The 26,877-nt window shown below is 45.3% G+C and overlaps 1 protein-coding gene across 7 annotated transcripts in view; it reads left to right on the top strand.

Annotated features, from left to right (window-relative positions):
• The window catches only part of LOC118504626 (protein winged eye), a 263,745-nt gene that overhangs the window by 138,538 nt on the left and 98,330 nt on the right, over positions 1 to 26,877 (top strand). For 6 of the 7 annotated variants that reach the window (XM_036039333.1, XM_036039337.1, XM_036039336.1 and 3 more), the window contains exon 1: positions 15,877 to 16,936. The exons of the other annotated variant lie outside the window; for it this stretch is intronic. The gene's annotated coding sequence lies outside the window, so the exon portion shown is untranslated. Of the gene's footprint in view, positions 1 to 15,876; positions 16,937 to 26,877 lie in introns of those variants that run through there. 7 annotated transcript variants of the gene reach the window in all.

Genomic DNA, 26,877 nt, shown 5'->3' with positions numbered 1-26,877 from the left:
TTCAATTCAATTTTCGTGGAAAATATTAAAAACCTAACTTTGCAACGCAACCAACATCATAAAACTGTCGAGATACATTCCCTAGAATAATTGGTGATACGCCACACATTGCACTAAACGGTGTATACCTTTGAAATCGAATTCCATTGTCTATGGTTTAGAATTTCCGGCCATTTATCGATCGGTCGCAAAACCGAGCTTACACCATCCGTCGAATTCGTTACCATTTTATTGCACGAGAAGTACTCAAACGAACGAATCGAACGATTTCCACCGTATTCAAAAATCGGAAATTGTTATTCAAAGTGAACCATTTCCACCACGACGCCTTACTTTTCTTGGGTTCCACCTTTTCTGATATGAAGCGAGAAACGAACGATATGCTGATCTCTCTCTCTCTCTCTCTCTCTCTCTCTCTCTTTCTCTTTCGCTTGTGAATCGGATTCTTTATTTTATGCTTGATTTCTGTAATCACTGTGCAAATGCCAAGTCAACAATAAATTTTCGATTCGATTTCTCGCGCTTCGGTTTCGCATAACTAAGCTCGCTCGAACATTGTGTGAGATGAATAAATGTATCCAAATGTAAGAGCGCTGTAAGATTTGTGGAATCAAAACTGTTTTCTTGCGTCAAAAAAGCACAAGAAAAACATTTGCGAACGAAAGTAAGATTTTAATTCCGGTTCTCCAGTCTCAAAGGCTTGCCATTTTGTTCTGAACAAATCAAAAACTTTGTTTAAAGCCGGTGATGAAAACCCCTCGCAAACAGTTTCAATACCCGTCGTCGTCCGCAGCAGCCACCTCCCGGAGCGGAAATTCCATTTTCGCATTGAAAACAAATCCTCCACAAATGGGAAAACTTTTTCGGCGCAACTGACAAGCACACAGATTCTCGAAACAATTGATTCATAATCCTTCCTGAGCTGCGCGCCCTAACTTTTTGGAGTTTTGCTTCACTTTTGCCGAACCGAAATCTTTTGACAGTTGTTTTAAAGTATCAGCACCATAAAACACTATCGTGGAAAAATAATTTATGAGCCGCTTGCACCACACACCGAACCGAAACCTTGCCATTGCTTCCTGCTTGTTGCCTTCTTAAGCTCCACAGTGATGCTCTAGCCGCACCAGAGCCGCTAGAAGCATTAACCCGTCGTGTTCCAAACTGGACTCCGAACCATGTTCAAATAATAGATAAACCTTTAAAGAATCGGTTTGAATGGCCGCACTCGCGAGACCAGAGACTAGTGCCGGTCCGCAGTAGCGGAGTTTACGCTCGCCGGTCGGTAAAAACCTTCAAGTCATTCATATACCTGCTAAAGGTTGAGAGGTTCCGCATTTTTGCTTTGCCAAACGCGATGCTTCATTTAACGGCTCATTAAGTTTTCAATCTCGGCCAAAATGGTTTCGATGGATGGACTTAGTTCCGCTAGAATTCATTTCGCCGAGACGAAGGAATGTTCAAATTAGAATCTGCGTTCATTTATACCATCCCGCTGAAACTGTGCGCTCATTGTAATGGGCTACAATTTGAATTTTAGCCCAAACATGTTGGTGTGAGCCATCGAATTCCCGGCTAGGGTGTAGATTGCGTTGGCGCGAAACCATGTTATGCGAACATACTTGTGTGTTGTACAAGAACATGCGATGCAATTTGTCTTAAAGTATTAGTAATTCTTCATCCGCTCATTTGCATACCTTCACTCATATTGTAACCTAATTAGCTGATATTTATTCGAACATTTATATCGCATTAAATCATCAGCGAGCTCTGCCAAGGCTCATGGTTGTCGTTTTCATCCTTTACCATTGACTTCCGCGATACCGCAGGATTTACACGTCGTTGCCAGCTGACAGGGCTACAAATCGCAACCATCCTCGACGAGTATTTCATTTCTTAATTAAACACATTCAAACGCCGAAGAAGGAACAAGTACACCGGACGGGTACCGCAGTTCGTAACTTCATTCATAATTCGAATGATAATTTAATATCCAATTGTAATAAATTTCCCATCTTCGCCTATCTTGTGTTCTGCCGCCATCGTTCCAAGCTCCTACCATGCTCAATACGCCACAGGAGCAACCTTGCCGAGTCCTTTAGCTTCTCTCACCTCATCCGAGGACCAACAGTGGCAGACGCAACTCTTTAAGCCCGTCAATTAATTATGCGCAGAAGGAATCGGGTAAAGCAGCAGCGAAGCAGCAACGAACGAAGTGATGTAATGAGGCAAAGTGCAATTGTAAAATGTTGCACGAATTAAGGCGAATTCTTTCACTTGCGATACCAGGAAACGCCGGGTAGCAGCCTCCAGGTTGCTGAGCTGTGGAGGATTTCTTTTCGACCTTCAGGTCGTTCTGTTGGAAGCGAACGCTATAACTGAATGGGGAGTCACGATGGCAGTAAAGCCCCTTTCGACGATCCTTTTACCAATTCCGGTGAAAAACGGGTGTAAACAACCCGCGAGAGAAGGAATACGCGAAAAGCGGAATCGACATTCATTAGCAGGCGGTAGTAGCATAACAGCAGCAGCAGCAAATTGGACCAAGGGTGGCAAAATGGGAAACTTGTCACATCTCCAACCCCCCGGTCGGTTGGTCCTCGGCTGTCGAGAGTCATTCAAATATTTGCATAAACCTACCGCATCTTTTCGCCGCGAATGTTCGCTAGCCGTCTGCATTCCCGTTGGCAAGTGATAAAAAGAATTCTTCCTCCACAACAGTTAGTCTGTCGCCGTGGGAGGGCGAAGCGTTAGCCAGGACAAGGGTGTGTGGTTCGTGCATCGCAAAATTGGTGGTTTCTTGGTTTCGCGGTAACAGAAAGAAAGAATTGAAGTAGAGAATAAAAAATAGCCAACAGACACAGAAAAAACCCTTACCGTAAAGGACCGAATTCTGAAAATTTCGCCAATGAAAAGAAGGAACGTGGAAAACTTGGCGAACAGAACAAAAAAACAAGCAATTAAAAACGAAACGACTTAACGAATGCTGCATTTGGCTTGCATTGGTTTACTTTGCACTTCCGGATTCGCGACACGATTCGCTGTTCATTCATGAGTTTATCTTTCCCGGGTAATCCCGAGGGAGAACGAGGATGGTGTACGCGCCAGCGAACGGCGGCGGGCATGAATGGCGACAATGGGCAACAAGAAGCCGGCCAAGCTGTTAGTTCCATTGCAATTTTTCTCTAAATACTTTGATGTCCCCTCTTTTTCTCTTATTCATTTTCTTTAATTGAAATTGGAAAACTTTTCGCAAAAATGAAACTCTATAAATAAACGATAAATCGACAAGAAAGTGCAAGTTATTTTCGGTTTTTCTAATGTTCATAATTTACTTACTTCCCTATTTCCAAGAAACTATTGTTCTCCATAGCGTGCCCAAATGGGCAAATAAAAGGCTGGACCAATCTCCGGAAACACGCAAGTGGAACTTAATTTGGAACCCATCATCATAAAATTGGGGCCAACTTTCTTGGCACAGTTACTGCACTGGAAGCTATCGTATAGTGTTGGCACGGAAAAATTGTTTCACATTTTGCTATCATTCTCGGGCGATACAGTTCGGCTCGAGTTAAAGTTCCTTTTTGTGTTATTGCGAAGAGTGGAAAAGACCAGCAGTTGTATGCCAATTGTGACCCCTTGCTGCTGGTGGCTAGTTTTTCACCATTTTATGTCGCTGACGATGCATTATTTGATAATTTTTGGTCCAACCACCGGGTTCATTTCGCCCTTAGGGATGGGAAATGCAATTTGCAAAACGACCTCAAAAGCAAATGCGGTCAGACAATGCTCGAGAATTGTGCAAACTTCGAGAAAGAAAAATATCATCCAACTTGGGCTGGAAGCTGGGCAGAAGAAAAGCTGAGCCCTCCTGAAGTAAGCTGTTGTGTTGGAAAATAAATACAAAGTCCCCTAAAGTCTGGCGAGCGGTTCGAGTACTCATCTTTCAGCGAAGAAGCATCGTTCGCTTTTTAGGAGATGCCTTATTGTTCCTCTTTAAGCTCTGGCAGCTTCATACGGGTTAGTTCTTTTCGGGTTGGAAAACCTTGCAAAAAGGCGGGCAACGAGCGCGGGCAAACGATGAAGCATCAAATTTTCATACCATTTTTCGAAATTCTTCACGCCACCAGCACGTCCGGGCCCCCGGAGGCTATCGGAACAGCTTGGCGGTTTTCTTTTCGCGAAATACCGATCCACCGAACGCGCTCTGCTGGTGGTGGACGTTTGGCATGGTTGTCGAGAATGGAAGCGCGTACACAGTTGGGTATGTTGCCCAAACTCGTGGTTTATTCTTTCGCCAGAGCTCAGAAGTAGCAGAAGAAGGCTGCCGTCTTACTATTTTGCGCTGTGTTTAAGCTTAAATTGAGATAAATTTTCATCGCCAATGACAGCATCCCTTTTGAGTCGTTACGTTTCCGGGCCTGGTGCAAAAGAGGAGTATTATCCCAAAACGACGCTATAGGGGGGGCACAACGAAGACGGCGTCTGAAGCGTTAGAGTTTTGTTCGCGCTTACCGTTCGATTGGTCTGAAGTTGTTCTACGCAAGCAAACTTCAAACAACAGCGCGCTTGAAATTGAATAAAAAACCCATTATATGAATTGAATAAAGTGGATTTTCGGCACGCAAGTTGCAGGAACCCTTCCCAGCCAGATGAGTCAATCTGGCGCGAGAGCATGAAATTAAAATGCAGCTCGGGATTTGTTTGGCGTTTGTTAGCATACGTTTTTTTGTGCAGAACATGCTTCTCGTTGGACACTAGAACTCTGGAATGGTCCTTGTTTGCAAGTCTGACTTCCTTGATTTAGTGTTACGCGTATCCGACGAGGTAGTACGATCCTCATAGGTCACTTTACCTGTGGATCTGCCCAGCACCAGAACCGCGGCGGCCTTTGGATCGCCATAATAGGATATGCCTCCCACTCCCATTTATTTCTAAATATTTCTTTACAATACGCTAAATACTACTCTACGAACATTCCACAACCAGTATTCTAAAGCAAACGCCTATTGGCATTTATCAGAGTTAGATTCATCGTTCCTATTGCCCTGTGTGCAATTTATTTCATCCCACTATCTAGTTTCCTGCTGCACTCTCATCTCTACCATCGCTTCAGGCATAATTCATTGTGATTTCTAATTAAATTTCTGCATCGAAAACCACTGACACTCACATTCGTTAATCAACGTTTTAATAAACACCACCGTTCGGGACATGTTCTAAATCCGGTTTCCCACATTAGACTCCGGAAAAAACGGTAATAATATTTACATTCCGATGGAACCGACATCCGCTCACTCTCACTTTCGAGCTATTTAATTTGGATCCACTATCTCTCGTTGCATTCAGAGGATGCATAATGATTTGGGGCGGGCAAAACAGGGGAAACTTCCGTTGTGAAGCATCCCCATACCGGTAGGGAAATGCACAATCCATCCGTACTTCGATGCTCGTTCGACCCTCGCCGGTGTAATAATCATAAAGCATATGCTAAATGGGCTTTCTCTCTAGCGACGAACTCATATCCACCATACACCAACACCAAACACCAAAGTGCACGGGAATCATAAATCTGCAGGAAAATTAAATTGACCTCGATTACGGAGGGAAAGCAGTTGAAAGTGGAAGGGCAAAGGTACTATCGCAAGGAAATGCCAGCGCTCATTCCGTTCGTACTGATTTCCGATACCTGTTCGGTCCTAGTTACAGCCCTTTGCTTTACAGGACTCATTTCACCTGAATGCTTGATGGGTAGATATTGCGAACCGTTGTAAAATTCTGCACACCCGTCGTTGGTACCTCCCTATCAGAGTCACCAGCAGTACCCACCCAGGCACCGTAGGCCATCGAAAAGGGTATAATGATAAATATTTTAACTCATGATCCGGCCGGTGTGCATATCCCGAAAGTTCGCTGCCAATAGTCTCTGAAGGACACTTGCACGAGTGGCGCTCTGGGACAAGTCATCATCATCGCGTTATGAGTAAAAGCATTGCGTTGCGCAAACATATCGCACCTGTAATTAGCACCGCTCTTTTAATTACTCATTTTCACCGGCCGCGGGCAAAAGTGATTGAATGGGGCACACCACCAACGTGTGGACTTTAATGTTTTACATTGGAAATTATGTTTCGAGAGTTTGCGTGGATGTTTTACTTTAATTTGCTGCGATTGCATGTTTAATTCGTGGCGAAATTTCCACCTTGACTTCAATAACGTTAATCATACATTTCTATTATTTATTTCAACATCTGTACTACTGGGAAAGTCTATAACTTAAGCAAGGATACATCGGATGATAAGATTTGTATCGCCACTTTTGGTTAAAATACTAATGAAAATCGTGACACCTGTACCGGTACACCAATAAACAAGAGGCGAAAACAAAACACATTACATCGACCTTTCGCAAAAAGACCTTCCCACTTATCGGAATCTCATCGAAACTCTCGACGATACACGGAGCACTTCGCACAGCGCTCCTTTACACACGTTATAATGCTCTGAAGCATTCCAACTTCCATGAAAACCCAACCCTTTCTAGCGAGAATCTCTAGCGAGCCACAACCAGCCGTATGACTTCAGGGACTTGCGAGATTAATTAGCATACCTAATGGGAAAGGTAAACGGTTCGAACGCATACGACAGATTGTTCGCATTCAAATCCGTATTCTCCTGCCCGTTAGCTACGATATGGCCCTGCACGTGGAACATTTTCACCCTTTACGGTAGGGCGTGCAGTAGGAACTTTGCCGAAGTTCCTTTACCATTGGCATTTTTCACACAATTTTCTCACGACCCCTGTAGGGTCCTCGATACATCTGAAGTTGTGTACGTTGCTTTTTTTTTCTTGGTTTGTTTATAGTTGTTTGTTTTATTTGAAAATTTAATGATTGTAAAAAAAAGTACACTTACAATTGTTGCGACACTACGGTTTTGTGTGAAGCAACAGTCCCTTTCTGTATTGTGTTCCGGCCCCTTGCTCAGTAAAATCGATCGATTAGAAAAGGGTTTGGTTGAATAATTTAATTTAAATTCGATGCATTCGATTCGTTGCTCTTTCCACATGGTTTAAGCAGTTGGCTTTCCGGATGCGGATCGGGCAAGGGTCACGCACCGAGAATCATGTGTGCATAATGACTGCCGAACATCGGAAAACGGGGGCACGGCTTAGAACGCACACAACTTGCATTTCCTATCATCATCGATAGTTGGGATCGTGAAAGCTCGCCATCTCTACCAGCGTAACGTCACATGCCGTTTTAAAGCATAGTGAAATGGAGACCTCCGAAAAATTGGGGTAAAATTTACACTCACGTTCGACATTCGGCTGTCGGGTTGAGTGTGTAGGGATCGGTTACATTCCTATGGTTGCTATCGTTTGGGCACAAACTAAAATGTTCTCCATCACCAGCATTGGGCCCCAGCCCGTCCTAACCTTTCCCGTGGTTTGGCGTTATTAAAGGCTATAAATTTTTATCATACCGGTCTCGGATCCTGCACCAAGACCAGCTCTTGAATTACGTGCTGCTGGACATAGCTATCCGGCGGAAAGGTTCTACCACGTAGCCGGAGTGCTTCTGAGTGCTGAAGAGGGAGTGCCCTGGAAGTTTTTGGACACTATTTACAGACGCAATCCCCCATCGTCGGTAAGGGTTACTGAGGAACGCTGTTTTGCCGATTCTGCCGAGAGGCGTACTTGCAAAATTTGTGTTTTTAATTAAGGTTTTATGTAACGTCACTTCAACTCCTCCGCCAACCCCACACGGTGCACTTTATCACTAAAATATTCGCTCGCGCCAAAGCGAAGGGTGTTGACGGTAAATGCATTAGCCTTTCTGGTGGCCTGTTCGTACTGCGCAAAGTCGAGTAGTTTCTGGAAGCCAACAAAACCACTTCAACCTAGGTTGGAGGTTTTCGATTGCCGATACTTGTGTATTGCTATCGCATTATAGCCACTGCAGGAAACACCACTGTTCAGGGAAATTACTAAGGATTCGAGCAATTTGAGCCCAGGATTGCTTTGCCGTTTAAAAGGGAGTTGAATGAGATTCAGCAAAGTAAATAAAATGCGTAAAATGCGATGTAAAATTTACCTTTTGGACTATAAAAATGTGCAATGTAAAACATCAATCCTCAGAAGAGCTCCCATTAATTGCGTCGTAGAAGAGGCCGCTATTTCGCATTAACTGCTGATTAAATGCAATCCAATTCGTGAGGGCCAGTCACCGTCAGTGGTTTTAGGCGCGTTACGCGAAGCCATTCGCTTTCGATGTCTTAAAGGAAGCACCTGTACGCAGACAGCTTCTGTTATTCCTTAAAGATGTTAAACAAACTCATTAAAAAGGCTAATTAATGCTCAAGGAAGCTCACAACCGAGCCGAAGCTGAAGGGAATAGAAATATCACGGCGAAAGTTAATTGTCTCTTAGAATGGTGAACGGTGCACGCATCGTTTGCGGTAGGAATCCAAGCGCGAAGTTTTCCTTTCGTACTGTCAACCTCTCCCCGGATGCAGTTGGGGTGGAATACAGCCGGCGCGAATGAATATTCATAGATCGATCGTAGAATAATTAGAAATGGCACTGAGGACGGAGAGTAATGGGCAATGCTTTGGTGTAAGTGTTACTGCTGCACAGTCGCTTTAAGAACCATTAAAGCATGAAATAATTCAGGTAAGGATACTGTTCACGATTGACTTTTTTTTTTCATCTGGTGTAACGTCAAAAAACTGTTCCTTGAATCCGCTTCGTTTGTTTTTATTTTTCTGTAACTGATGAAACTGATTGTGATTAATTTCGCAACAAATGAGAAAGCAAATTCACGAATCAAATTAACACGTTCACTACCTTCATTATCTCAAAAATCACACTCAGGACTAATGATGATCCTGTCATTTGCTCCCATCCCGGATACCATTTTCTTTCCTGTTTTTCAACGCCATCCGGTAATGTAAATAGAAGAAAAAACGTGAAAATAAAGGATTCCAAACGGAGCAGATTCCGTTGTGCCATCGACAGAATGTCAAACATTCGTCGGCTGTGTCTTGCAAAGCGCGTTTGACTTCGGTGCAATTTCAATTATCGCCGCCATCTTCGTAGATGGAACACCGGAGATAGTCACCGGGTGGCAGTACCCAACCCAAGCCGAGACTCAAAACGAGACTTTTATCATTCGCTTAAAGAAATGAAAATACTCGCTAGCATTCCAGGGACATTCTTTCGACTTTCTTGTCCTGAACGGAAATGGTTCCGGAGGGACAAACCTTGGGATGTGTGGTAGGACAGGTCCCGCTGTTTCACTGCAATTGTAGGTACAGCGATTGGGAAACTGGCTGCAGGATGTCGAACAGTCGACGCTATCGTACAGGTCCTTAACGAGTCGATGATGAAACGTTTGATCTGCGGGATGGAACAACGGAGGACTACTACTCAGGTCTCCTTAAACGTCGCAAAGATCGACGACGCAACGACGAGTGCGTGTTGGTTGATGGGAACTGGTTGTAGTTGGCTGGAGTTGGACGGGGAGGGTTAAAGCAAACAAGCTGTCGGATGCGATGGTTGTGCAAAAACTATACTTTTATTTTATCCGCTGTCAAACAACACTGGCTACCCTTCCCGGCACTTGCCTGCATGCCAGATTCAGAACCTAGAATAGATTTCTGTTCGATTAAGAGTGACATTTCCTAGCCAGTACGCCATCCATCACCCGAACCAGAAACTGGTTGGTTTATTGTTTGAAGGGGTAGTGGAAGTGGTGAGGAGGCAGGGCAAGAAAGACCCCCCCTCCCCTCCCACATCCCAGACAAAAGCAGGGACATGCGTTTTTATTTTCCCTCTTTCTTTATTTATATTTTCTAGCTGTTCCGATTGTGCCTTGCTAACTTTTTCCGAAGACAAATTTTCTTCTCACCAAACACCAACTGTTACGAGAGCGCGCGGGCTGGGTGAAGGTGGGCTGGAGTGTCGGTAGGATTATTGCAACATTGTGCCTGGCTAGGTTGGGAAGCAGGACAAATCTCTCTCGACTGGTGGTCCCTGACTGACGATTACTTTTCTACCGGAGATGGACGAGTTTCCTCCGTTTCCTCAATCGGATGGTATAAAATGAATGAAACACATTCAGACAACCGGAACCGTCACTAGCTGCTCGTTCCGGAAGCTGCATGGGGTTTTCGAGCGTCATGGGAGGAGTCGAGGGACAGCAAGCGACAAAAGTCCAAAGGTGACAAGCGCGTCCAAAGCGTCCCGAGGACGTACGGATTCACACCGGCGAGGAAGATCTCGGTAAATATTTAACGAGTCACGCACTTGTTACTTTCGATTAGATTTTATGAAGTCGACACCGAGGAAACTTTGCTCCGGGGAACTTCGCTCACGGATTAAAGTTCTCGGAAGCTGGTTGGAAACATTAGCTTAACGCAGGGAGCCCTGTAGCGGCGCTGTACTACATCAGATGGCGCCACCGGCGCTGACCAACTTGACGCGGGACAGAGTATGGACAGAGCCAGAGGTGAAAAAAAAAACCCCACTCGAAGGCTCATAACGTTGATTGATGGATTTTTGAGCGACTTCAAGTGGGTTTTGGGCCCAACGTGAGATGCTGCAGCTCGCGCTTTGAAAGAGTGAGAAAAGATTGTGTGTAGTCGCCGGCTGTGCTGGAAGTAGGGAACGATAGTGGGGTAAAATAAAATCAGATACATGAAATCTGGTCGAACGAGCGACGCAACTGACCACATTTGGTTCAGTTCTCGGCTCTTCTTTTTTTTTGGATAATGGTACTCGTATCGGTGCTTTGCTCCGCTCGGACGAGGAGACGTCCGCTCCGAAGTGCGCCCCCGATGATAGCTTTTCGGCCAATGGGACGGTTATGATGACGATGATCGATGCTCTTGACACATCCTCGACCACTTGTTGTTGGGATCCTCTTCGCACCGTCGTATGCTACACTCGGCCGAAGTATCCAACCGTCGCAGGCGTGTGGCGGTGTGTAGGAAGACAGGCAGGAAGCAAGGCCAAGAACGAAAATCATATAAACTTCCAAAAGGAACCACATGCTACAACCAGTGACCGGTTTTTGGGTTTTATCAATTTGTACAGGGTTTCTCTGAGCAACAACACTGATTTCATGGGTCACGAGTTAAACATGTGTAGTGTATGTTTACTTCAAGGATAAACAAGATAGACATCACGATAAGAGTGTGTTTTAGGTTTATTTTTCAATCTAATTTTTGAACGCAAGATTAATTAATCTGTGGCGAGATTAGCTGTCAAAATAGCTCAGCAGAGTGTGGTCCAATTACACGTTAAATTGTTGCCTTTGTACCTGGTTTCTAATGGTTCTTAAAGCTTTTGTTGTTGCATATTTCTGAAGCCAACTGTCATCTTAGAATCGGCTATACCTAGACATTCCTGACACGATAGATTTCAAGCATCGTTCTGATTATCTTCAATCGCTCCGAAAGTGTGAAGCTTTAAGCCACGGAAGAATCTTATGAAAATTAGTCCGTTCATTCGAAGAAAAGAGGCTCATTTTTCTACTCAAAGGCACATTAACATGCCCCGTTTTATTATTCTATCACGTAGAAAATTATCATTCATTTTACAGATGCACGGCGCAAACTAATTCTATCTTTCGGCCAACATCTTTCCAAGTACTGGGAAATGTAAGCAGACAAAAAGCAGACCAAACAACAACGAACACAAAAAAAAAAAGTCCAACCACACCACCCTACTCGTGTTTGTGGGTCGGACAGGCAAAACACCATCCATCAGCCGGGGTCTCCATTGTGTTTTGGGGGCCTCTCCGCCTATTAATGATGATTTCTTACGCTTGTTTCTCCCGCTTGGCCTCCGGGAGATGATGGGATCGACGACAGGCGAAACGCTCGTTAAGCATTCTTCTTCACCCACCCGATTGCTGCTACTTCTGCTGCTCCTCCGAGGGTCTCTTAGTTTTCCCCATTCTCGGGAAGTAAATGAGATTCAAGTCGTCCTATACGTCTAGGAGCATCACCATCGTTCTCCCCTTCTCCCGGGTTACCCATGGATCAATCAACCACGGGGTTACATTTTCGGACCGTATCTCGAGTGTCTGTGTGGTGCGCTCATGATTGATTTCACTCCTTCACGCACGGCTTTCCACGCACGGAGGGCTGTTGTTGTTGCACTCAAGCGCCGACGGCCATTCGAGGACACGAACAACGTGATAGAAGGCGCCATATTTCGTGTTCGCTGTGCGCCTGTGATTTTCGTCTGGTGAAACACCAACAAATCCAAATGCAACAACCATTTTATGTCGTCCCGTTGATGGAGGCTTAGTACGGGTTTATAGTGTGCATGATGGATAGAATTTCATTAAAATAATTCCAACATCAAAGCCAGCTTATGACCCGCTCGGTTGGAATTTCTACGGCACAGGAATGGAGTTCTTGCGGTTACCAAAGCGGAGACCTTCTAGGGAGGCCTCATTGAAAAGGCGTATGCTTCACGTGCCAAGATGGCTTTTCAATGAGCAGATCGTTCACGCCTTTTGATGGTCACTTCAAAACCCACTACTCGAAAGATAACTCCATAATGGGAAGCGACACTGACATCCCCTCCGTGTGAGGAAGCTTCAAAAAACAATGCTTCAAACTATTTACGCTCCCGTCAGCTAGGAGTAAACGAAGGAATAAAATGTATAATATTTTCTCTATCTCCAAGCTTCCCTGCATCACACTATTGTCTCCATTTGACTCCGAGTCTTCACGGGAATGCAAAACTTTATCCCAAACACAAATCCCACCAGGCATGCATCATTCCAAGCGTGTTATCTCTCATTTACGCCGCCCAATCGTGAGGTAAGTCCGTCACGGCCAAAGTTTGTCCTTGCTCGACGCGAGAGTGAAAGTTCCGCTCGCCTGGTAGTTCTTCTTCGGATTTCTTGAAGATTCTTGAGCACACAACTCGACGATAGTTATCCGAAAGTCAGCTGACAGGACAAGACTGCTGGTGGGCTTTTATGTGTGAGGCAGCCAGCAAGTAGCAAGATTACAAGAAAAATGGAGCGCCCCAAGTCTGGAGGCAGCAGGAGCGAATCTGTCAAAGAAAACCTGAGAAAGGGCGCTCGCTGGGAACAAAAACATTAGAGATGAAGATGGACAAGGTTTTATCGCGTATAACTTAAGCGTGGAGAAAGCTCTCGTGCAAAGTGAACTAGTTTTTGGCACGGGGAGACTCCCCCTCCCGTTACTCCACTCCTTTCTCCCTGCCTGTCGGCCAATCTCTCAAGGTTTCCAAGAAGAAATGACGCTCAAAGTAGCAAACAGAATAAAGGAACGGTTCTTACCGGTGTATAAAAAGTTTTGCGTTATGATTCTTTTCATGCTAGTTTAGCTGTGAACCGGATGCCCAAGCTTCTATGGTGAAGCGCAATGACAGAGGAGAATAGAGCGCAACATAAAAAAAAACAAGCTGATGAAGATAGAACGTAAACTTTTCTACAAAAACATACAACCCACACCGCTTGATGTGAATTCGCAACTCTATTAAAGTATCTACCTACCTACCTCACCCATACACTCGACAGGAAGGATTTTTCAATCAACTTTCGTCGTCCCTGGGCAGTGTTGCCAGCAGCAGAGGTGTAAGCTAAACAAAGTCAGACGCAAAGGGCGGAATCCCATTCGCTTGCCTCGATACACACGATTGCGTTTTATGAAACAATGAATTTTCGCTCTCCGTATGCATGGGTTGTTCGCACCACTGAGACGACACTGGGGGTGGGAGGGGCCCAAAATTTTACGATCACTTCCTTCAGCAGGACCTGCTGGGTGGGTGGCTGGGTCTTCACGCGAGTACTTAATATATTTTCTTTACCCTTGACATTCGACACTATGGTGTGTGTGTGTGTGTCACATGAGCTGGACTGGGATGGTTTAACCGCGCGCTTCTTGGCTGCTTTTTGGCTGCCGAAAAGATAACCCTTCCGGCGTGTTCCTTCCAGGGCGGGAGAATTCGCGCAAGGGTGCGTTTACAGGATCGTTGAAGGATTTTTAATGTTTTTAATCTGGCAACCAAATGGGTGTCGTTTCGGTTCAGAACCGCTTCATGTTTTGTGTAAAAGGGGCCCCTTGCGCTATCTCGTGTACTCTATCGTGGAAGGGTTGAAGTTATCGGAACTTCCGACGTGGCTGACGATAGCTTGTGTAAAATGAAACCGAGCTGATCGGAACATTCGGAGGTTGCACGACATCGGGGATGTTGTAGTTGCATTTTATGGCCGTGAGGGCGGATGAAAGTAATTTTATGCTAATTCCTAACTTTAACCTCAAAAATTATCTTGTGCCTCTTGTTTGTTTGTAGATTGAAGCAATTAATTGCATCTGCTGAAACCACCGCGACTCCGAAAATCCGATTGCTCCGGCCCTCTCGTAAGAAAAAACCAAGCAATGTGCAAGCGTTACAGATGCTTCTGTGTCAAAAAGTCTTACTTAAAAGGCCGTCGGAAGCCGTCTGAAAGCATTGCTGCCTGTTTTTTTTTTCTCTTTAAAATCAACACCCCCTTCACCTAAATCGGAGTCTCTTACCCCACAAAAAAAAAAATTGTCTTCTTAGGTGAAGAGAAAAAGGAGAAAAACACACACCGGCAAGATACTTAGTAACACAAAAAAAAATCCGTCCACATCACCCACTTCTGAAGCATAACGCGCGCGAATCTGTGTGCGAATGTGTGAACTGCTTCTGTATGACGGGAAGCGGGCTACTATGGACGGTATCGCGGCAAGGGACGATCATGTGAGGTGAGGCAAGATGATATCCGGTTCTTCGGTTACTTCGGGGTGGATGGGGGTGTGTTAAGGCTGTGGCAGCACACCAAGGGTAATACAACAAGATGGGCAAGGCATTTTCCGCGATTTTCGCATCCTCGTGTCCTTCACCGAGCGTCGTGCTCCTTTTTTCGAACGCAGCGTTGTTATCATCATCACCATACTACCCATCCTACTCGCTCTAATCCAACCCCCGTAGGTGGAAAAGAAGAAGCAGCAATAACGGCAGCAGCACCACCAGCAGCAAAAAAAATGGTAATTTCCTCCCGCCCACTACTATACTCTACCCACAACCGGATGAGTGTGTCTGTTTTTTTTTTGGTTCTCGTTCGTTTGCAGCATATTCAAGAAGTGCTTTCCTTTAGGGCCCTTTCAGTTTCTCTCACCCTTCTCGCTCTAGCGTAATATGTATTTTCACATTTTCCTCATGCTGTTTTTATGGTTTTTTTTTTTTTGCTGTGCGTCTAGAGTGAACGAGAAGCAATGATACACGACGTAGGCGAGAGATAGCAGGACCCCGCATCATCAGCTGTTTGAAGCAAAAAAAAAACGCAGCGCATGAGTGCTGCTCTCCACGAGGGAGCTCTTTCCCTTATTGCGTGCACTGTATGTTTGTGCGTCTCGTTTACACCGCAGCGTTCTGGATCGCTCTCTTTCGCACTAGTGTAAACATTAAAGCAATGCTCTCTTCCATAAACAAGCTCTCGTTTTCTCACTCATCTACTCTTCTCTCCGATGTTGAGATGTTTAAAAACTGATGCTTTTTTTAAATGTTAATAAATCGTTTATTTTTTGTTTAGAAGTATCCTTAATATGATAAAGAAACTGAGCTGAAACAAATCTATTAAATGTAGAGCACAACATCAAACCGTTCGCTCAAGCAAATGCCACAATTTTCCCAACACGCATAGCAATATTGTTAAGCTTAGCAATAAAAATCGTAACCAACTCTCGCAGTCATCCCATCATTCTCTCCCTTACTCACTGTTATGCTCTCGCTCAGCTCACGTTTCATTTTATGTTTGTACGGCGCTCGCGTACGCACAGCAGCAGCGGTTTAGCAGTGCGTTTCATTGTGACCACTCAGTTCTCACTGATCTCTCAAAGCGTGTGGACGTACGCGCGTCGAAAACGGTATCGCAAACGTTAAGGAGTTACGCGAATGCTCCTCGGTTCGGAAACGTAAAACACAAGTTTGAAATGTGTAACAAACTGAGCAGTAAGCAGTTCGAGACAGATTGTTGTGAAATGAAAAATTAACTGAAGCAATTACTTGTTAAGCAAAGCATTAAAAATAGTTTCTTGATGAATCAGATCGACAGCAATAACGTGAAAAAGAAAGACATCAGATTCAGTACGGATCGTGTTTTCGGTGTATAACATAATTCGCAGAAGCGTGTATTGAAGAGCAGTTGTGTTGTGTAATGTTTGTGCGTCGCAAGTCTAGTTTTTGACCTGCCGTGACACACGCACCATCGGAAGTGCGGAAAATCCAATTGATGTGGTCGTCCGATGTTTTGAAGTAGCCAGATTTCACCCATCACAAAACCCAACTGATTGGTGTGCTGTGTTGAAAGAAAATTCCAATAAGATAGAAGAAAAACGTCTAGCTCTGGTGGTATTCTGCTAGTGTTGGTGCTAATGCCGATGTGCAACAAATCTGGAAGGCTAGTGTAACTGAAAGTCCTTCGCAGCGCGGGCGTCTTACAGAAATTGTGTTGTGTGTGAAAATATTTGTCCTCCAACGCTCGCAACGTACGCGGGGGATTTGGTTTTGTTGTGCCAGTGAAAATCTTCGCCCAAACGGTGGTGGGTTCACCGCAGTGAAGCTGTTTTTGTGCGCCCAGTGAAAATCTTGCCCTAAACCGACACATAAATCTTCCGAGTTCGTGGGGCCTTCTCACCAAGTGGTGTTTGGTCACTATTTTTGTACAAGTTTGCTACTGGCAGCTGTGTCTATTACGCATTGAAAGGTTTCGTACAGAGTGAAGGTGACGTTCGTCTTTAAAATCCCCGCCAGCCATCCCTTCCGTCATATCTGACACTTCCGGGAGGAATAATTGAAGTTTGCAGAAGGATTCACCCGAACGGCTGGGAATGCAAGAAAGTGGACAAGATTCCTGGTGAAAAGGTAATATATTTTACACCAAGCTTGGTTTCCGCCGTGTGAAGGCTTAGCAAATAGTAGCAGCAACAGCAGCAACCACATCGACTTCGATCTCGGTCCTTACATGACATTTTCATGTTCGTTCGATAACAAATGATTGATAAATTGGTCTCTCCGTGAACGGGTCCGACATGATTTCGGCCGGATGAAAGAGAGCCGTGGCTCGTTAGAACGAAAGTTATGTGACGTAACATGCACCACAAAGGCTCGGTGAAATGTTGTGGTGGTATCTTCTGAAGTATGTTTTCTTGTCTGTTTTTTTTTTTGGAGGTTCGTTCTCACACTAGTCTCACACGACGAACATCAAAGTGTGTGGTTTCGATAGGTTTGGCCCATCGAAACGCCTCCCGTTTAAAGCACACAGGGCCAACAGTACACACACACACAGCATTTCGCCGCTAGTGTGTGCGGGTGGTTGGTGTTCACTTGGGGGATGATGGGAGGACCTTGATCAAAGATTCCGCGCCGCGCATATATCGCGCCCGTCATCGTGTTGCCGCGTCGTACACCAACCATACCGAGCGCCCGTTATCTCATCGTAAGGTCGTTTTTCTTTAATACCCCGCTGTTGATGTTGCTGTGGTCGATGGTGCGGCATGTTTTTCAGAATGCGTAGCCAGAAGAAACAGAAATCATCGAGCCGAAAACAAAACAATGTGCAACCAGCAGCAGCGCCACACGCGACGGAAGTGACGCCGGCGGTGGTAGCGGGTGGCAGTGTACGGGAGTTGAGTTTTCTGCTGGGGGTTTTTTTTTTTTTGCGGCCTGACAGATGGACATTTGGAGGCCATAGTTTCGGCGTTTCGGAAGAGCCGCCCCGAGTAAAAATACAACCGAAGCCACGGCTTTTTTTTTGGCCGAGGCCATCATCATGGTTGAAGCTTAAATTTCAACGTATTTTTTACAAACTTTTCCCAGCTTGTGCATCGGCTCCAAGTGCAGAACCACTGCAGGGTTTCGCATTGTTGTGGTGAACCGGTCACCCGAAGCCGATGTGCGGAAGATCATGAGACAACATCTGATCTCACTCGTGCGGTTTCTCACCTTTGACATCTACACCTTCCGGCAGCATATTTGGCACGACGCCACAAACAATCGCTCACTCTCGCGCTCACCACCTGATGAGATTTGGGCCACAAAATGAGAGCAATCATATCGTGGAGCACCTGTGTCGTCGCCGGGGTTGCAACGCCAACAACAAGATTCCCGACGGCTTCGGCAGGTTCTTCTTGGGCGGGAGTGGTGGGTGTTCCTGCCGTGTATTGTGCGTGCGGTTGATGACGTCACGGTGCAGTCTCTCGTCGAGAGATTTGCGGTCGAGATTATTCGGCACCTGAATCAAAACAAACCTCCACAACTCCCGAAAACACCGACACGACGATATGCTCATCCTTCGGGGCTGATGATGATGCTCCACCGAGCAGCATGGGGCGGTGCTGCAAATAATAACAATGTGATGCCTCCTTCGCTACACACTCACCGGGTGTGTAGTGCCGGGCCAGTACGGGACGGGAATTAAAAACCACCTGTTTGTTTTTCTATAGGTGTATCTGTTCGGGTTTGCGCCTAGGTCTGAGCTCACCAGCAACACTCCACGATGCTGCCGACTCTCCCGCGCGATGAGTGCGTTGTTTTCCCGTCATGGGTGACTTGATCGCGCGCGCTACTGGCAGCAGCGGTACGACGCTGGTAATGACGACCGAGTTATTTCGAATTTCATGTTCAATTTTTTTAACGAAAGTCCCGGTTTTTTTGTGTACATATTGTGTCGGTAGTTTGCCACGAAAAGAAAGTCAAATGATGACGAATAGATCATAATTGCAGCATTGCATCAGTCACAGCCACCACATTCATCTCTGTCTGCGGCGTGACGCTAGAAAATGCTTCCGGCGAAATTGCGATACGCTTTGATTGGTTCAAAACAATCAGCACAATGTCTGTTGTTGAACATTTCTTTGTCTTCCCTTTGCATTTGAATCGTGTTCTAGTCGATTCCGTACTCGGCAGGCTCTGCACCATCGCGTTATTGCAACATCACACTTGCCAATCGCATTCCATCGGGGCGTTATCTGGCCGATGTTGACAGCGACGGTCTTCCCATCGTTTTCTAGCATTTCGAAAACACGCACGCTCCCCTGTTCACGGTTGTGTTTTGTCGACCGAACCGAAGGGTAAGAAATAATTTTAACTTTTCCTATCTGTGATCACCCTCGGTGGAAATAAGAGAGATACGCATCGGTCGGCTTTATCGATGATGCACATATGCGATTGCACGTCTGGATGCACGGGATCAGATGGTTATGCTTTGAAATTTGAAATGCATGAAGGTCTGTGATGTAGGTTGAAGTACGGAACAACAAAGGAAGAGGAATCATGTGTCCCCGTGAAACTGTGGCCATCGGATGCTAAGGACAGAGAATTCTGTAGGGGTGACGCACACGCTTGTTGGACGTGTATAATTAAAGTAATTGGACAGGATCTAAGCTGTCGAGAAGAATCAAATTTGATTCCTTTACAATACGAGCTCAGCAACTTCGCATGCCACTATTGATAAAAAAACAGTGTGCAAACTTTAATAATACTGTAAAGATCACAAATATGTTCACACGTCAGTTTTGGCTTGGATTGAATCCAACAACTCTTGGATTCTGTGCTACAGGGAGGAAAAATCTCTAATTGACAGCTTAACATAACTTCACGCTCGCAAAAAATTCAATCCCAAAAACGTTGTCTGGAAGCTCTGGATCTCTATGGTGGGATATCGTAACGAAGTTGTCGAAAATCTACCGCCACAGGACCAGCTACGGTTCAGGGTCTAAAGCTGAGAGAAATTGTGTGTTTTTTTGTTCTTCTTTTATTCACTCCAAGGTTCGCCTACCTAGTCCTAGATTTTTCCTTTCGGTTCCCCCTTTGCGAGAACCCAAATCAATGATGTGTTCTCCGGTTTTCGCCGGCTCGATGCTAGACGGTGTGTCTGCTGTCACACGGCGGAAATCCCTCCGAAAAGCAAAATCAACCGGCGCTTGTCACTTTAATATGCCGTGATGAGTAAGGTAACGGTCGGGTTTCTTCTAACCTCTCGCAGAGGGAAAAATAGGTTCACCAGAACTCGGTTCGATCTAGAAGCTAGGTCTCCTGTATTTACCACCCGAGACCCGGTTGAAGAAGCTTCATTCAAAATTGATCTCAATTCTTGTACCGTGGCCGTTAAAACTAATGAAAGCAAGAAAGATTCCTTACTTGACTGAGCGGAGCGTGAGGGCTCCGATGTTGGTAGCAAACTATCATCCTTCAGTTTCGAACCGGGTGCAACACATCGTGCTGAAATTGGTCGTTGCCGGCTGGACGGCCGGACCGTGGCAATCAACGCGACTAGGGCAGGGAAAGGCCAGTGTGTTTACTTCATTTTGGAAAATTTATCGCCAAATCGAATCCAAATACCGGAATCCATTTGCGCCAATAGATGGTAGGTGTCGGCCGATGACGACGACGCAGCTGCCCAAGTCTCGCTCTCTCTCTCTCTCTTGCGCTTTTGGTGGATGCAGAATTTATGCCTTTGGTCGATATTTTCGGCCAGCAGCTCGATGTGTACAGTTGTAGGCCTGCTTTTCGCTATAGCTGATCTCATCGATCCCATCCTTCTGCCCCCAAAATTACGCCGTCCCGTTAAGCTTCATTTTGAGTAAATGGTGGGGGGGGTATAAAAGCGGTAGGTGGTGAGTGTCGAAAGCTATCCTAGCCTATCCCTGGCATGCAAAGACGCAGAGAAGCTGTGTGGTGTGCTGTGATGTCGGCCAATGGGTTGTTTTGGCGGGTCTCCCTACCAACCCCGGAGCTCATGAATATTCGAGCAATGGTGGCAGGTTCGTACTATACACCCCGGCGGTGAGACCCATTCGGGCGGTACGGTGCAGGATCAGTTTCAGCTGATTTCGTTCGTAAATCCCTCTACGCTGGTGTGGTGTGGCGGAAAAAAAAAACTACACACATACACACACACACAAACTCAGCATCAGCCACAGGAACTGGAAGAAGCAGGTCAAGGAACTGAAGTGAAGCAATTCAGTAGCGCCTGAGCATGTAAAGCGAGCGAAGGAACGATTTTTGGGGAAATTGCATTTGAGAAGTCGAATGAGATTTTTGTTTGCCCGTTTTACAGCCGTTCCTTCGTTGTATATACCAGAAAAGTTAAATCGTGTAGAGAAAGGCAAGATAAAAAAAGCTGGCTTGTTTAGTGTTAGCTTTAAAGATTTTATCGAAGCTGGGTCTGTTTTGGGGGTCCTAAGCCGGTAAGGAAGAGACCCGCTTCCCCAAGAGCACGCTTGGTGATTGATGGGGAAATTTGTATGGAAATGTGCATTGTGTCTGAGAAGCAAAGTTTGGTTTTTTTTTGTGGTTCCTCTTCGACGGACGTGACTTCCATCCATGACTTCTAGGCTCTAAACCTGCCCAAAGTCGTAAATATGCATATTAAAGCCGGGAGATTCGCTACCAAATGAAGATAAAGATTGTTCGACGCATGTAGAGCAGTGCCCGGTGGTTCGATATCTTTGAATGGGTGCTTGTGTGTTCTAGTTTGGTTTATTTATGGTTTCGGTGTTCAAGTTGAGGTTACGATATTATTTTAAAATTATTCTAAAATCTTAGGGAAAAAAACCTTGGTAAATACCCATCTTAATTGCTCTTAAAAAAATACTCAATATCCTCAACATCGCACACTTTACCCAGCATATTTGAACCGTCCCCAGAAGTTGTGCTTTAAAATTTAAACAATGTTCAAAGCCACGCCATACCCTGAAAATGCGACCAGCATGCTGTGAAGATAATATTATTTATTATGTACATCTAAACCTAAAAGTGGGATTTTCATTAGTTTTTGTTTCAATGTCATTTGCGTCCCCCGCCGACAGGGGTTTGCGAATGGGACGACTTTATTTTCGAACTAACTTTGATTACTTTAAAAACGGCTTTTGCTGCTCTGCTGTTTTTTTTTCGGGTGCAAGATTTATGACAAAGAAGGACATAAATTAAATTTCTCCTCCCCAACGGAGAAAAGAAATAGATAAAGTCAAAATAAAAAGAAAATAGTAGTAGAGTACCACGGGGCACGGTTGAGTGATGTATCTTTATTAGATTTTGGAAGCCCCAAAACCTCCTTGCCTGTGTAGTCTCCACCGCCAGCCAGTGAAGCTGTGAGTCGTTGTGGAATACTCAGCAAGCTTGGGTTCCGGTTTTGGGAAAGTGTTTCGTTCCAAAAAGGTCCAAACTGCCAAGTCCACTTTTTGTCCACTTCGGTTCCAAGATTTCTCCCGATACGTTATTGGCGAAACCTGGACTCCGTCGCTCCGTCGAATCCGGGAATGACACATTCCGGTTTGTTTGATTCGTATCCGTTTGGTTTGAAAATTTTGCACCCGATAAAATGGCTCAAGTTTCCGAATTTGTCGCTGAAAAGCGGTCCGGACGTTTCACTATTGAGAGCCTAGAATAAGTCTTGAACTGGTTCGCCAAAACGTCGGCCACTGATATCGCACGCGATGGAACCAAGTGAACCAAGTGTACATGTATAGCTATGAGTTAATTTGTCTGTTAACTGTACATCAGCATCAGCAATCAGCAATAGGTACCGGACCCGAAACCTTTCCCGGCTACAGCAGATGACTGTTAATCGATTAATCTATGTTTGTGTTTTAGGGTTCCTCCCATAGGAAAGGAACCGGCCCATCGTTTTCCCATCCCTTTTAAGGGTCATCCTTTTCGCCAGTACGACAGTTTCTCACTGCCCTTCTAGTTGCCCTTCCGCCTTTCTGCTGGACAGCTCTAGGCTCGAGCTTTGCATTCGGAAATTCCTTCCCGCTGGTGTGTTCTAGGAGCAGGTAAGCTTGCCAGCTCCCGGAACCTTTTTTGGTAGAGATGTGCAAAGCAAAGCAAAACAAACTCATCAAGGGTGGTGGGACTTCAAGGAGGGCAACGCAAAGCAAGAAAAAAAAAGCGAGGCGAAGGTCCGCATAGGAACTATATTTAAAAGAAGACCAGCACACACAAAAAAATATATTACGTTCGTAAAGGGAAACCGGTTTCAAGGAATCAGCAACTTTTCTCGGAAGACCGTGATGAAACACACCCGTAGTAGGTTGATGCTGCTGGCAAGAAGAAATGTGATTAAAATCTCTTCTTATGTTTTGCTTATGTTGCCTATCCGCGGGGACAGAGAAAGAGAGAGAGGGAGAGAGAGAGAGAGGAGCCGAGAGCCATCCATCCACCCATCCACCAACAACCATTTTCCCTATTCCGTGTGCTTCGCAAACCCCTGCAACAACGAGCTAGTATTGCCGTTCACCTTTACGAGATGCGGAGATGCAAGCGGCCTAAAAGTGAGCCGAGGGTAAAAGAGGAATACTTCGCGAAGTAAGACAACGAAACAGAGGAACTAAACAAACGACCGGAGGATCGAGGAGTATGCACTAGAGTTTCAGTGCGTGAAGTTGTTTCTGTGTACTTGTGTATGTGTGTGCACGCAGCATAGAGGAAGAGCCATGGGTACAGGATAAAAACATTTGTTAGAAAAACTCACATCTATACATACATCCCAAAGATCCGACTTGGACTCGCGCGCTTCACCAGATCTCGCGGATCACCGGAGGATACGCTGGTTTGGTGGCGCGCGATGGTCTAAGGTTGCGCGCTGGTGGTGCGATTTTCTTTTCGTTTTTGACCCTGCAGTTTGGCTTATTTACTTTCGATGACTTGCAATAATTCACCACACTCCTCCCCAGCATCGTTGCTGTCGCAGGCAGAACCACGCTGCGATGCCTGCTTTTTTGCTTTTTATTTCATTTCATTATAAGTTCTTTTCTCTTAACCCGGGAACTCCGTGTCGGATTTGTAGGATATGGTAAGAGTTTGCTGAGCTAAGCGTACGGTTTCTTATGGGTTTTTTTTTCGTTTGGTCTCGCCTCTGAACGTTCATCTTTCACCGGCCAAAGGTGCGGAGAGTGGGATGAGCTCTGGTGGACGTGGTGGTCTTCAGCCCACCTGAAAGGAGCTGGCAATGGAGAGGTCTTTTGGTCTTTTGTAAGATGATTGTGCCAAAAGAAATTACAACGCGCAATTGTTGCACCGTCACCTTGGCTGGCGAAGGTAGCTGTGGTTAACTAATTGGATAACTTTACCGAATGTGTCGCGCCCGGTGGACTGGGAGGAGGTCGACGGAGATGTAGAAATTGTCCAAAGAAAGAAATTATTGCATTCCGAGTTAGAGAGAAAGCGCGCCGTGATGCAAAAAGTTATGTCCTTAATGGCACTAGTTAGAGGGAAATTAACTACTAACCTACGAGTTTTTCACTTGGCTACTTGGGTTAAAGTGTCGTCTAGGGTGTATACTTTTACCTGTAGACAATAATCTAGTTAGACTCCGTTGGATTCCGGAGGGTTGTTTCGAAGAATGTTTTTTATCCCAATTTTAAAATGAACTAGCTCATTAGCATTTGAGCTCCCTTGAAATACATCTTTCGCAGCACTTTGTAATAAGCGTCGGTCCATTACTCGACAGTACTGCTTTAAGAACCCATCCGGACTAAATACCTATCTCCAGTACACATGATTGGTAGCGTGAGATTGAGGTATCCAGCATTGGCAAACCAAGCCCTACTGAGGTGCTAGTTTTCTTGATTAAAACTATACACAACTTTGACACAACATATAGTCAAACCAATTTACTTCTTGTGGTTATGATATCTAGAAACATAAAGTATTTTAAACATAGCGAAACTTGTTTTATGATCTAGGAAACACTGTCTGTTTGTCCAGCTAATATTATATTTTTACATATGTTAAAATATCTGACTGGAAATCAGGGTTCTTCAACTAAATTCATACAATTTCCATGCTATTTTTTTCTGTATTTGACAAAAAAACTCACATTTTTTGGGTGAAGATGAGACAACCGGTCTTATCACGTCCACTGACAGCATGGCATTCCTTTCCAACCTGATACTACCACGATCGTTACAAAAACAAAAGAATGGCTAAAAACTGTAGGGTCAGCTTAAGATAAGCTCTTGATACTAACGCGCGATGGCCTCCCACCTCCGAGGAACACTGCCCTAAAGGTTTACCGCGTTTGCTGCCCTTTTTTTAACTGTCAACTTTAAGGATGGCTGGCGTGTAGCAGTTTTACATTTGGGAATTGATTTCCATAGTAAACATTCCTTCTTTATTTCAAGCGAATTGATGATGATTCGCCTGCTTTGCTACGGCCGTTCGTTCTTCGGGACAGCAAAGGAGCAGTGATAAAATGGGAAGCAATTTACCAAAACACAACCCATTGGATATCGTTTGAAATGGGTAACGTTAACCTCCATAATAATGATACACATTTTCTTGAACATTACTTTGCAGCGCATGGAAAAAATGTATTCATATTAGCGCCCACAAAAGCTCTTGCGTAATTCGGATAAATGGAACGCAATACGAATAGTGTTCTATCAATAAATGATTAGCTCCGTTGCAGCGTGCTTTCGTAATCCGTTTTACCATTAAACATACCTATTAAATAGTGCTTTGGAAGCAGAAGAAAAGCTCGTTCCATTAATCACTTACACCGGTTGCGTTAAGGTGGTTGTGGTGTTGGGGCTAACAAAATGATGAGAATAACCGTCATTAGTTTGGTTTTGGTGGCTTTGTACGTCTTTACGAACTGCAAAGCGTCGTCCGTAATAAAGTCACTTTAATTGGTGTGTCGCGTCCGAAAAGCTAAGAGATCTTTTTTTTTCTCTCTTGCAGTAGTCGTCTACAAATGACACATTTTGTCTTCGGGTTCTTTTATGAGGTGCACTGCAATGTATAGCGACAGCAATCGCTGCTGTACATGTAGCTGTTGCTGACATGCCGCCTACTGCGCGGCATGTGTTTGCGTATATACACACACACACGCACCTAGGGGTTGGAGGGTTCCCGTGCGCCGTTTGTTGATCGATAACGTTCCACCCTGCCCCGAATCTCTGACCCCGAAGCGGTATCATCATCCATCCTTTCCACCCCATCGCCATCGGGTCTGGCCGGGTGGGGGAGATTGCGTAGAATGAAAGAGGGAAAATAATGAGGGTCGCGAAGGCGGCAAGGAGCGGCAGCGAAAGGAGCCTTGAGGCGCGTACGTACGGGGCAGTTCATGGAACGAGTCTCCCGAAGAGCTGCTGTCAGTCAGCGGGAGACCCATGGATGGATGGGACGCGAAAAACGGGCCAAGCTGATTGCGTGGAATGCTGGCGCGCGCGGCACACAGGGTGTGTGTAATCAGTAAGCCAAATAGATGCACACACTACTCTCGCGCACGGTGCTGTGTGCTGGGCCGTGCACACTCACTCACTCTCTCTCTCTCTCTAGCGCGTCGGGGGCCTTATTTGACTTTCAAAAACTTGACACAAACCACCACCCCAACAACCATCGTCCGCCCATTGCCACCCGAGCAGTAGGGGTGTTAGCCGTCATCAGCGTCGTCATCGTTGTTGGACGCAAACCTGTTCGTTCTACTGCAAACTGTCCTGCAATGCGCGAGTGGTGTCTGAACGGGAGGCAAAATTTAGTGCGTCGCAAAGAATTGGCAATAGGGCAATGTGGCCTGCCAAGTCGGTACTGTTTGTATCCCTTGACCGAATTTCGATCGCCCTAAACCTCTCGGGCTGGTGTTGTTGCGTCTAAAAGCTGCTCCAGTTTTTGCTCCTCACGAATATCGCATAAGGACCGAGAGAAATCGGATCGATCAGGTCTGAAACTAGGATCAAAATTTTCCGGAGCAACAACGCTAAGGGGGTGAACTTTAGATTATGGATGTATTTTGACTCTGACAATAGCGTTGCTAAACTACACATTCGAATGAGTATGTGCATTAGCTTCAAAGATGCTTA

This window comes from Anopheles stephensi, chromosome 2 (assembly GCF_013141755.1).
Source record: "Anopheles stephensi strain Indian chromosome 2, UCI_ANSTEP_V1.0, whole genome shotgun sequence".
NCBI classification, from domain to species: Eukaryota; Metazoa; Arthropoda; class Insecta; order Diptera; family Culicidae; genus Anopheles; species Anopheles stephensi.
The sequence above is the reverse complement of the archived record's forward strand: the minus strand, read 5'-3'. Positions and strand labels throughout refer to the sequence as shown.